The 10,529-nt window shown below is 34.6% G+C and overlaps 1 long non-coding RNA gene across 1 annotated transcript; it reads right to left on the bottom strand.

Annotated features, from left to right (window-relative positions):
* Nucleotides 1–506: 506 nt before the first annotated feature.
* Nucleotides 507–1,479, bottom strand: LOC128206980 (uncharacterized). Its single transcript, XR_008256626.1, has 2 exons — nt 1,290–1,479; nt 507–1,045 (listed from the first exon to the last, which is right to left on the bottom strand). It is a non-coding gene; the product is annotated as an uncharacterized LOC128206980 (long non-coding RNA).
* Nucleotides 1,480–10,529: the final 9,050 nt, after the last annotated feature.

Genomic DNA, 10,529 nt, shown 5'->3' with positions numbered 1-10,529 from the left:
GACTTCCGCCACGGGAACCACATGACTTAAACAAGCTCGTTCAAGACAGTGTGTCAAAGCACTGAGAAGAAAATATCTATAGAGTTTATTTCATTACCCTGGATGGCAGGTTCAGAGATACAGCATGAGGTTTTTTTCAAATAAATGTTGGAAAGCCAGCTAAGTTTGGAACGAAATCATGCAAAATTTCATTGATAAGGTAAGTGCGAAAGTAACTTACGACATCATAGCTTCGATCTTAGAGTAATCATGATATAACAATACCATTGAAAGAATGACGATGACGATAATATGTTCCATTAATATTATAATGAGTATTAATTAATATCATATTATAATAAAATACTGAGTCGCTTAATTCAGCGAGTTAGTGGGGTATCCGGAGCAGTTAGCTCCATTGGTAGAGCGTCTAACATGCAACCAGTTGTCCAGTGTTTGATTGCCGGACTGTCACATTGAAATAACACCTATCATATCATATAAAAACAACAACAAAAACAAGCAGATCTCAATTCAATATATGTATTGCCTCATAAAAACACAACATAGATATTTCAGTGATTAAAGCTTTACAAAGAACTTGGATCGTACTGACTGTTTTGACGGATGCCTTTTGTTGAATTATAACTCATATGAATGACTTCCATCTTTAAGGAAATTACACACATGTCAGCAAGTTATAAACGCATAAAGAATACAAAACATTCCAAAAGAGAGACCCACGTAAAGTACAACGAATACAACAGCGGTCATGAAAACATTGACAGTCATTGAAGAGGGATCCACTATTAACGTCTTCCACCTCCTCCTAGACCAATATACGATATAATGAAATCGCGCTTGATCGTAGCAGTGTTTTGGGGAGCCTCATTGTTTGGATATCTTCCCGCTCTCATCCCAAATTTGTTGTTGACGACATCTGTCTGTGTTGCATAAGTTTTTGTCGGAAGTGATAGACACTGTACTGCGTATGACAATATTAGAACCGTGCAAAGTAACGTCATTCTCTGCGAGGACATCGTGTTAATTTCGTGATTAATCGTTGCTGCAATTCAATTGCACTGGTCAAATACATAACTTGACGAATAAATGTTGGGCTTAACCCATAAAATAAGGATAGCATACATTACATTGAAAATGAAAATAGCAAGTACGTCAGTCAACATTAAAGTATAATTTATTCACAAATCTAGTTGTCTACCGTAATTGCCATAGGTAGAATCACTCTAAAGTATACATTGTTTTAATAAAAGGAATACTTCGCACATTACATCAGGCAAACTACTTACATGATTATATTCTCCTTAAAACTCTGTATATGTGGTTAAAATATAACTGAACACTGCATTTGATATAAAGGATTGAATAAAATATGAAGATGTTTTTGTTTCACCATATGGTGTTGCAATCGATGTTTCAAACCAAGGGATGTCCATTATAATTTACAAGATAAATTTTCGCTTGTGAGGACGTTTATTTATGTTCATTATGATTTAAACACATTTTCAAAATAAATTCTTAAGAAATTAAATTTCTTTATCTGCATTTCAACTGCCTGAATTTGAATATACATGCTGACTGTCAGATTATGTATTAGTATTAGTATTATGACGTGACGTGTCTGTTTTCCGTTGCGTGTATGTTATGCATTGTGATGATATGTGCTCACCTTTCTTTTAATTTATGTCATGCATTTTGATAGTATGTGCTCACCTTCCGTTGAATTTATGTCAGGCATTTTGATAGTATGTGCTTACCTTCCGTTGAATGTATGTCAGGCATTGTGATAGTATGTGCTCACCTTCCGTTGAATGTATGTCAGGCATTGTGATAGTATGTGCTCACCTTTCGTTTAATTTATGTCAGGCAATGTGATAGTATGTTCTCACCTTCCGTTGAATGTATGTCAGGCATTGTTATAGTATGTGCTCACCTTCCGTTGAATGTATGTCAGGCATTGTGATAGTATGTGCTCATCTTTCGTTTAATTTATGTCAGGCATTGTGATAGTAAGTGCTCACCTTCCATTGACTGTATGTCATGCATTGTGATAGTATGTGCTCACCTTCCGTTGAATGTATGTCAGGCTATGTGATAGTATGTGCTGATCTTCCATTGAATTTCTGTTAGGCATTGTGATGGTTTGTGCTCATCTTCCAATACATTTTTGCAAGGCCTTGTGATGGTATGTGCATCTTCCATTGAATGTATGTCAGGCCTTGTGATGGTATGATCATCTTCCATTGAATTTATGTCAGGCCTTGTGATGATATGTACTTATCTACCGTTGAATGTGCTCAACTTCCTTTGATTTTTGTTAGGCCTTTTGATGGTATGTGCTCAACTTCCGTTGAAGTTCCTGTAGGCATTGTGATGGTATGTTCTCAACTTCGGTCGAATTTCTGATAGGCCTTGTGATGGTATGTGCTCTACTTCTGTCGAATTTCTGATCGGTCTTGTGATGGTTTGTGCATCTTCCGTTGAATTTTTGTTAGGCCTTGTGATGGTATGTGCTCATCTACTAATACATTTCTGCTAGGCAGTGTGATGGTATGTTCCTATCTCCCGTTTAATTTATGCCAAGCCTTGCGATGGCATGCGTTCAACTTCCGTTGAATACGTTAGGCCGTGTGATGGTATGTGCTCATATTCTGTTTAATTTATGCCAGGCCTTGCGACGGCATGCGTTCAACTTCTGTTGAATTTCGTTAGGCATTGCAGTGTTATATGGCCGTATTACATTGAGTGTCAGTCAGGAATTGTAATGTTATGTGTCCGTATGCCTTTGAGTGTCAGTTAGGAATTATAATATTTTGTATCCGTCTTTCAATAGGCATTGTAAAGTTATTTATTAGTCGTCCATGGAATGCATGTTACATTGCACCAGTTAGACATTGTAATGTTATGTGTCCGTATTAAATTGCGTATCTGTTAAGCAATGTATAATGAAGTGTCCGTATTACGTTGTCAGTTAGGCATTTAAGTGTCCGTTATATGTCCGTCCTCTTTTGAGAGTATGTTAAGCTTTGCGATGGTATGTGTCCGTCTTTTATTGAGTGTATGCTAGGCATTTTAATGTTAGGTGTCCGTGTTACATTGATTTCCAATTAGGCATAGTGATGTTATATGTCCGTCTTCCAATTAGTGTATGTTAGGCCTTGCTGTGGTATGTGTCCGTCTTTCATTGAGTGTCTGTTAGGCTTTGTAATGTTAGGTCTCCGTATTACATTGATTTACCATTAGGCATAGTGATTTAATGTGTCCGTGTTCCATTGATTGTCTGTTAGGCCTTGTTCTTTCAATAAGTGTTTGTTTTGTAATGATAGGTGTCCGTATTACATTGATTTACAATTAGGCATAGTGATGTAATGTGTCTGTTTTCCATTGATTGTCTGTTAGGCCATGTTCTTTCAATAAGTGTCTGTTAGGCCTTGTGAAGTTATGTGTCAGGCTTCAGTCGGGTGTCATTTTGGCCTTGCGATAATATGTGTCCGTCTTCAGTCGAGTGTCTGTTTGGCATTTTGATGTTATGTGTCCGTCTTTAGTTGAGTGTCTGTAAGGCCTTGTGATGTTATGTGTCCATCTTCAGGTTAATGTCTGTTAGGCCATGTTATATTATGTGTCCATATCCAGTTGAGTGTCTGTTAGGCCTTGTGATATTATGTGTCCGTCTTTAGTTGAGTGTCTTTTTGGCCTTGTGATGTTATGTGTCCGTCTTTAGATGAGTGTCTGTTATGCCTTGTGACATTATGTGTCCGTCTTTAGTTGAGTGTCTGTTAGGCCTTGTGATATTATGTGTCCGTCTTTAGTTGAGTGTCTGTTAGGCCTTGTGATATTATGAGTCCATATTCAGTTGAGTGTCTGTTTGGCCTTGTGATATTATGTGCCCATATTCAGTTGAGTGTCTGTTAGGCCTTGTGATATTATGTGTCCGTCTTTAATTGAGTGTCTGTTAGGCCTTGTGATAGTATGTTTCCATATTCAGTTGAGTGTCTGTTAGGCCTTGTGATATTATGTATCTGTCTTCAGTTGAGTGTCTGTTAGGCCTTTTGATGTTATGTGTCCGTCTTTAGGTGAGTGTCTGTAAGGCCGTGTGATGTTATGTGTCCGTCTTCAGTTGAGTGTCAATTAGACCGTGTGATGTTATGTGTCCGTCTTCAGTTGAGTGTCAATTAGGCCTTGCGATATTATGTATCTCTCTTCAGTCCAGTGTCTGTTAGGCATTGTGATAATATGTGTCCATCTTCAGTCGAGTGTCTGTTAGGCATTGTGATAATATGTGTCCGTCTTCATCCGAGTGTCAGTTAGGCATTGTAATAATATGCGTCCATCTTCAGCCGAGTATCAGTTAGGCATTTTAATAATATGCGTCCATCTTCAGTCGAGTGTCAGTTAGGCATTGTGATAATATGTGTCCGTCTTCATGTGAGTGTCTGTTAGGGCTTGTGATATTATGTATCTGGCTTCAGTCGAGTGTCAGTTAGGCATTGTGATATTATGTGTCCGTCTTCGTTCGAGTGTCTGTTATGCATTGTGATATTATGTGTCCGTCTTCGGTCGAGTGTCTGTTAGGCATTGTGATATTATGTGTCCGTCTTCAGTTGAGTGTCTGTTAGGCCTTGTGATATTATGTGTCCGTCTTTAGATGAGTGTCTGTTAGGCATTGTGATATTATGTGTCCGTCTTCGGTCGAGTGTCTGTTAGGCCTTGTGATATTATGTGTCCGTCTTCAGATGAGTGTCTGTTAGGCCTTGTGATATTATGTGTCCGTCTTTAGTTGAGTGTATATTAGGCATTTTGATAATATGTGTCCGTCTTCAGTCGAGTGTCTTTTAGGGCTTGTGATATTATGTGTCCGTCTAAAGTCGGGTGTCTGTTTGACCTTGTGATATTATGGGTCCGTCTTCGGTCGAGTGTCAGTTAGGCATTGTGATATTATGGGTCCGTCTTCAGTCGAGTGTCAGTTAGGCATTGTGATAATATGTGTCCGTCTTCAGAAGTTTCTATTAGACTTTGTAATATTATGTGTCCGTCTTCATGCGAGTGTCTGTTAGGCCTTGTGGTATCATGTATCTGTCTTCAGTCGAGTGTCTGTTAGGGCTTGTGATATTCTGGTGTTTTTTTTATTGCCCAAATGTTCATTCATACAAACATTTATAAATGACATAATTATATATGTATACCATTTAATACAAACCGTTATACTAAATAATATCAATGTGAACAAATAAATATTGATCTAACCCTTTGTTTGAAAACTCCTATTAGCGTAACACCTACTTACTTTAAAAAACCTACTTGCTTTAAAAAAAAATGGAGCTTATTAAGTACAGTTCTTTGGTTGATATTTCATTCAAATGCGCTTTACAATACTACCATATACTGGAGCTGTTTTACTAAGATAATAAGTGTTCTAATTGTTGCCATCGTTTATTATAGGTGTTGATTTTATTCTCCATTGTTGCTATTGTTTTCTCTATTTTTAGTCGTTTATTGAGATATTGGACAAATATGGCACATGTTGGTATTTTTCCTTCACATTTTGATTTAAAAATGAAATATTTTCCTAGAAGTATCATAAAATATGGATCAATACTTATTTGTTCACAAAAGTAATGGTTTTATATGATAGTTCTCTAAAGCTCACTTCATTGAATGAATTTGTTATGAATGTTCTAAATTCACCCCAAAACGTCTGCGAAATATGACATTCCCAAAACATATGGATGTTTGAGTCGATGTTCATTACACAAAAATCACAGCAACCTTGATGCAACAATATTGTACGTGTCAAGCTTATCATTGTTTGGAAGGATATTCATTATGTATTTATATTGGAATTCCTGAAGTTTCGTATCTATTGTTAGTTTGAGCGCCTGTGTGTACACATTTTTCCATTGTATAGAGTTAAGATCAAATTGAGATTCCCAGTTATCTTCTCGAGTTCTATTATCAGGTTTAAGTTGTGTAATAAGATTCTTGTAGACTATTTTACTAATTTTTGTATTTTCCTCCATTTTATCTACAAAGTAAGTTGGTGTGTTATATGATATGCCTTCATTTTTCAACTGGGTTTTCCAGTCATCAGGAATACTGCTGATTAAAGCATGGTATTTCAAAAAATCATGTGTACCAAGATCGTATAGTCTCGATAAGTCGTTAAAGTCATAAAAAGTTTTTTTTCTGTAGTCATACAAATGTTCGACATATTTTAGACCCCTATTATGCCATTCTTTGTAAAAAAAAATGTTTTATTATTAGGGAGTTTTATTTTGCTGCTTGTCCATATATTTTCTTTTGCTACGGTCGCAGTATCCGTCTTATATGTAAACGATGCCCATGATTGTATGACTTCTGTGAGAAAAACAGATTTTAATTTAAGATTTTGAGTGCTTTTCGGATCCATACAACTTTTAAAAATTAGATCTTGTCCAAACTGTTTGGTCAATTGCATATATAATTTAACCCATATAGATTGTTTGTTTAAAACAATTCCTTTTACCCAGCTTGCTTTAATTGCCCTGACAAAAATAGATATATTGAGCATTTTTAAACCACCATTTTCATATTCTTGAATTTTTTGATTTCTTGATATTTTATCGGGTTTTCCATTCCATAAGAATTTGTACATTTTGTTTTGTATCATTTTTAAACATGTCTCAGATGGTGTTTCAAAGACAGTTAGTGGGAACAGAAGTTTTGGGAACGCAAAAGTTTTGATTAACAGTGATTTTGCCAAGTAACGAAAGATTCCATTTTTTTCCATTTTTCAAGACATGCCTCAAATTCTAAAATCTTATCAGTGAAGTTTACTTTTTCAATCTCAACTGTGCAATTGGTAAATGTAATGCCTAGCGCAGATGTTTGGGTGATTTGCCAATTATATTTCTAACAAAACGGTATGTCAGCGTATTTAAGTGGACCTAATCGTAAAACTGCACATTTAGCTTTATTTAATGTTAACCCTGAAACTTTTCCAAAATCGTTTACTAATCATAAGCATTTCGAAAGATTTTTGTGTTCCATCCATAAAGAAACTGGCATCATCAGCAAATAAGGTTTGTTTCAGTTCTGTATTATGTATATTTATACCTTTAATATTTTTGATTGTATTGATTTCAACAGCAAGCGCTTCTATACAGATAAGGAATAAGTACGTAGATAACGGGCATCCTTGGCGTACATCTTTTTTAATGTTGAAAAAGTCAGAAAGATAACCGTTGTTGGTAACACAAGCCATTGCATTTTTATAAAATAATCGAACCCATTTAATTATATTTTCACTGAAAATAAATTTTCTAAGACATTCAAACATAAATTTGTGATCTAAGCTGTCGAATGCTTTGTTAAAGTCTGAAAAAATATGAGGCCATTTATATCATTTTCATTTACAAAATTAATAGCTTCTTGTAAAATACGAACATTTTCCCCAATATATCTTCCTTTTATAAATCCTGTTGGTTCAGTACCGATAATATTATTTAGCAGGGGTTTTATCCTATTAGCAATTGCTTTTGAAGCTATTTTATAGTCAATGTTTAATAAGGAAATAGGTCTCCAGTTATTGATGTTACTTGTGTCCTTGTCTTTTTTTTTGGAAGAAGTGTTATGACGCTTTGTTTTTGTAGCTGAGTAAGATTGTCGTTGTTTAATAAAAAATTGAGTGAGGCTTTTAGATAAGATTCTATTTCATTCCAAAACGTTTTGTAAAATTCTGCAGTCGAACCGTCAGACCCTGGGCTTTTATCAAGTTTCATATCTTTAAGAGCATTATAGCATTCAGTTTCTGATAAATGTTCGGAATGCATGTTTTCTTCAGTAATAGTGTTTGTAATGTTTGTCAGAAATCGTGAATTAATAGATTCTTCTATATTTTCGTCCTGTCTGTATAAAGATTCATAATACGACTTTACATACTCTAATATTTTATGTTTATCAGTTTCAATATTTTCATCAATATTCAATTGTGTGATTGTTTTATGCTGTGCACGTTTCTTTTCTAAATTAGCGAAATATTTTGTGTTCTTTCCAAAACCTTCTATCCATTCTGCTTTAGACCGTTGTAATATACCTTTTATTTTTTCTTCATTGATTTTATCGAGTTTTTCTTTTTCTTGATTAAGTTTATCCAGTATTTCGGCGTTGTTCGATTCCAGAAGTTCTTGTTCAATTTTAGTAATGCTTTTCAAAATTTCTTTTTCATGTTCTATTGTTGTTTTCTTTTTATTGCTTGAATACTTTATAGATTCATCACGGATGCGGCCTTTAATTATTTCCCATAGGGTATTTGGGTTTGATTCTCTATTTAATTCTACGATCTCTGTTATACATCGCTTAATTTGATTTTGAAAGTTGTTATCTGCAAGGATTGAGTCATTAAATTTAAAATATCCTGGACCTCGGTTATTTTCATTTAAATTAATTTGTATGCTTACTAGTGGGTGGTCAGATTTAGAACCGGGTTTTATTTTGCATGCGATAACTTTATTGAAGAGTTCATTTGATGCCAAAAAGTAATCAAGTCTACAAAAAATTGTTGGTTTTCTATTAGAGTGCCATATGTACCTCCGTTTGTCTTTATTTTTGACGCGCCATATATCACACATATCATAACTTTCTAGTATCATATTAAGCTGTCTCCTGCAATTTTTATGCGTCATTATGTTGCCGTTAACTTTATCAACTTTAGGGTCTAAAACAGTATTAAAATCACCACCTATTAAAAGAGTTTTATCCTTGTAGAGGTCAATATGTTCTTCTAAAGTTTGTATAAATTCTAAATCATCTGAATTCGGACCATAAACATTAATAACTATTATACTCATATCATTTATTTTGATATTTAGAAGCTGTAATCGGCCTGGTATTATTTCTTTATATTCTTCAACTGTGTAATTGATGTTTGTATTTAAGAAAATTCCCACGCCCTTACTATTTGTACTGTCTCCACTAAGAAAGCACTGGCCTGCCCAAGGTTTCTTCCAGTCATCAACATTATTTACTGTATGTGAAAAATGTATTTCTTGTAGCAAGCATATTGAAAAGTTATTTGTTTTTAACCAGCTTAGAACTTCTTCGCGCTTAGATCGAGAACCTATGCCATTAACAAAAAGTACATACATCTACAGGCATGGTTGTTATAACTGGTATTCATGTTCACAATTTTCTCATTTATACGAAGTATACTTACGAATGAAACCCACTTAACAACACAAAATAAACTGTGCTGATTATAATATTTAAGAAGTGAAGACCAAAAAGTATTAATGCTACCTATATAGAAAGTCAAGTACAAAACACACTCCTTTAGACGTAGATTGCAAACGAATGAAAACCATTTAGTACTACAAAAAATACTATGATAACTAAAAATCATATTAAGTGAAAAACAAAAGCAAAAGCACAGAAAATGTACTTATGTAGATAGGAAGTGTGGTGAAATGAATTGCCATTATCATTCTTCTTGTTTTATTATTCATTCAATGGCGCTCTAAGCATTCTTCTAACATTTGTGCTTGAATAATGTTACAACAACCCTCATCGCTTATATATCAATGCAGATATCTCTAGACATCAAACCAATATAGCATGCATATACAATAATACGCAATGCAGAAAAGGTGCGGCAATCGATTGCATATGAATCAATATATGCTCAGCAAAAAGTATTGCGACACATATTTGTATATTATTAAGTCCGATTCTTCTAGTTTTATATCATATGCAATATCATTAGCTCGTAACTCTGATACCAACTTCGAAATAATTGATTTCAAATAACATTCTTGTCTATCCCTAGCGCACATATTTTGGTAAGACGTTAACATTTACAAAATAACCCTCCTCTGTTTATGTTCAAATGCCGACAACAGTTAGGTCACCTTCATGATTTGACAACAACAAAACTATATTGTAAAGAATGGCGGAGCACCATGCTTTGCATTTGCGGCATCAACGTTGTCAAAGACCTTCAACGTCAATTAGGATTAAATCTTGTTTGAAATTTCGAAGAACCGATCCACGTGTCCCGTCTGAAAATGGCAGGATTGTATGTTCTCAGCGGCACTGTCTAACAGACCGTTTCATTCGTCAAGTTTGTGGAAGAAAGTGGATCTTGAAACATCCATAAGCCAATTTTAACAAGGCTGTTCAACTAACTTTAGTTTTTAACCTCGACTTTGGCATTTCATAATGTTCCTTGCAACCCATTACCACTATACAAACATTGCAGAACTAAGTACCTAACGCAAATTACAGACCCAAAATTCCCGAACACTCTTACATCACGATCAAACTTAGCACACTATTTTTGTTTATGTATAGTTTGTGGTGATTCTTATTTCGAGGAGTTTTGAGATATTTAAATGAGGTTCTATTTATAATAATCAAAACAAATGTTTCCAACTTTAACTCCGTGGTTTTGACCTGTATTATTATTAAACATATTTTGACGCTAGTTAAGGTCAATGAATAATATTTAACCAAGGTATAAGGTTAGGTAACAGGTAACATTTTCCAAAATTGTATAC

Source organism: Mya arenaria, chromosome 10, assembly GCF_026914265.1.
Source record: "Mya arenaria isolate MELC-2E11 chromosome 10, ASM2691426v1".
Taxonomy (NCBI): Eukaryota; Metazoa; Mollusca; class Bivalvia; order Myida; family Myidae; genus Mya; species Mya arenaria.
Note: the sequence above shows the minus strand (reverse complement) of the source record. Positions and strands in the feature narration are given on the sequence as shown.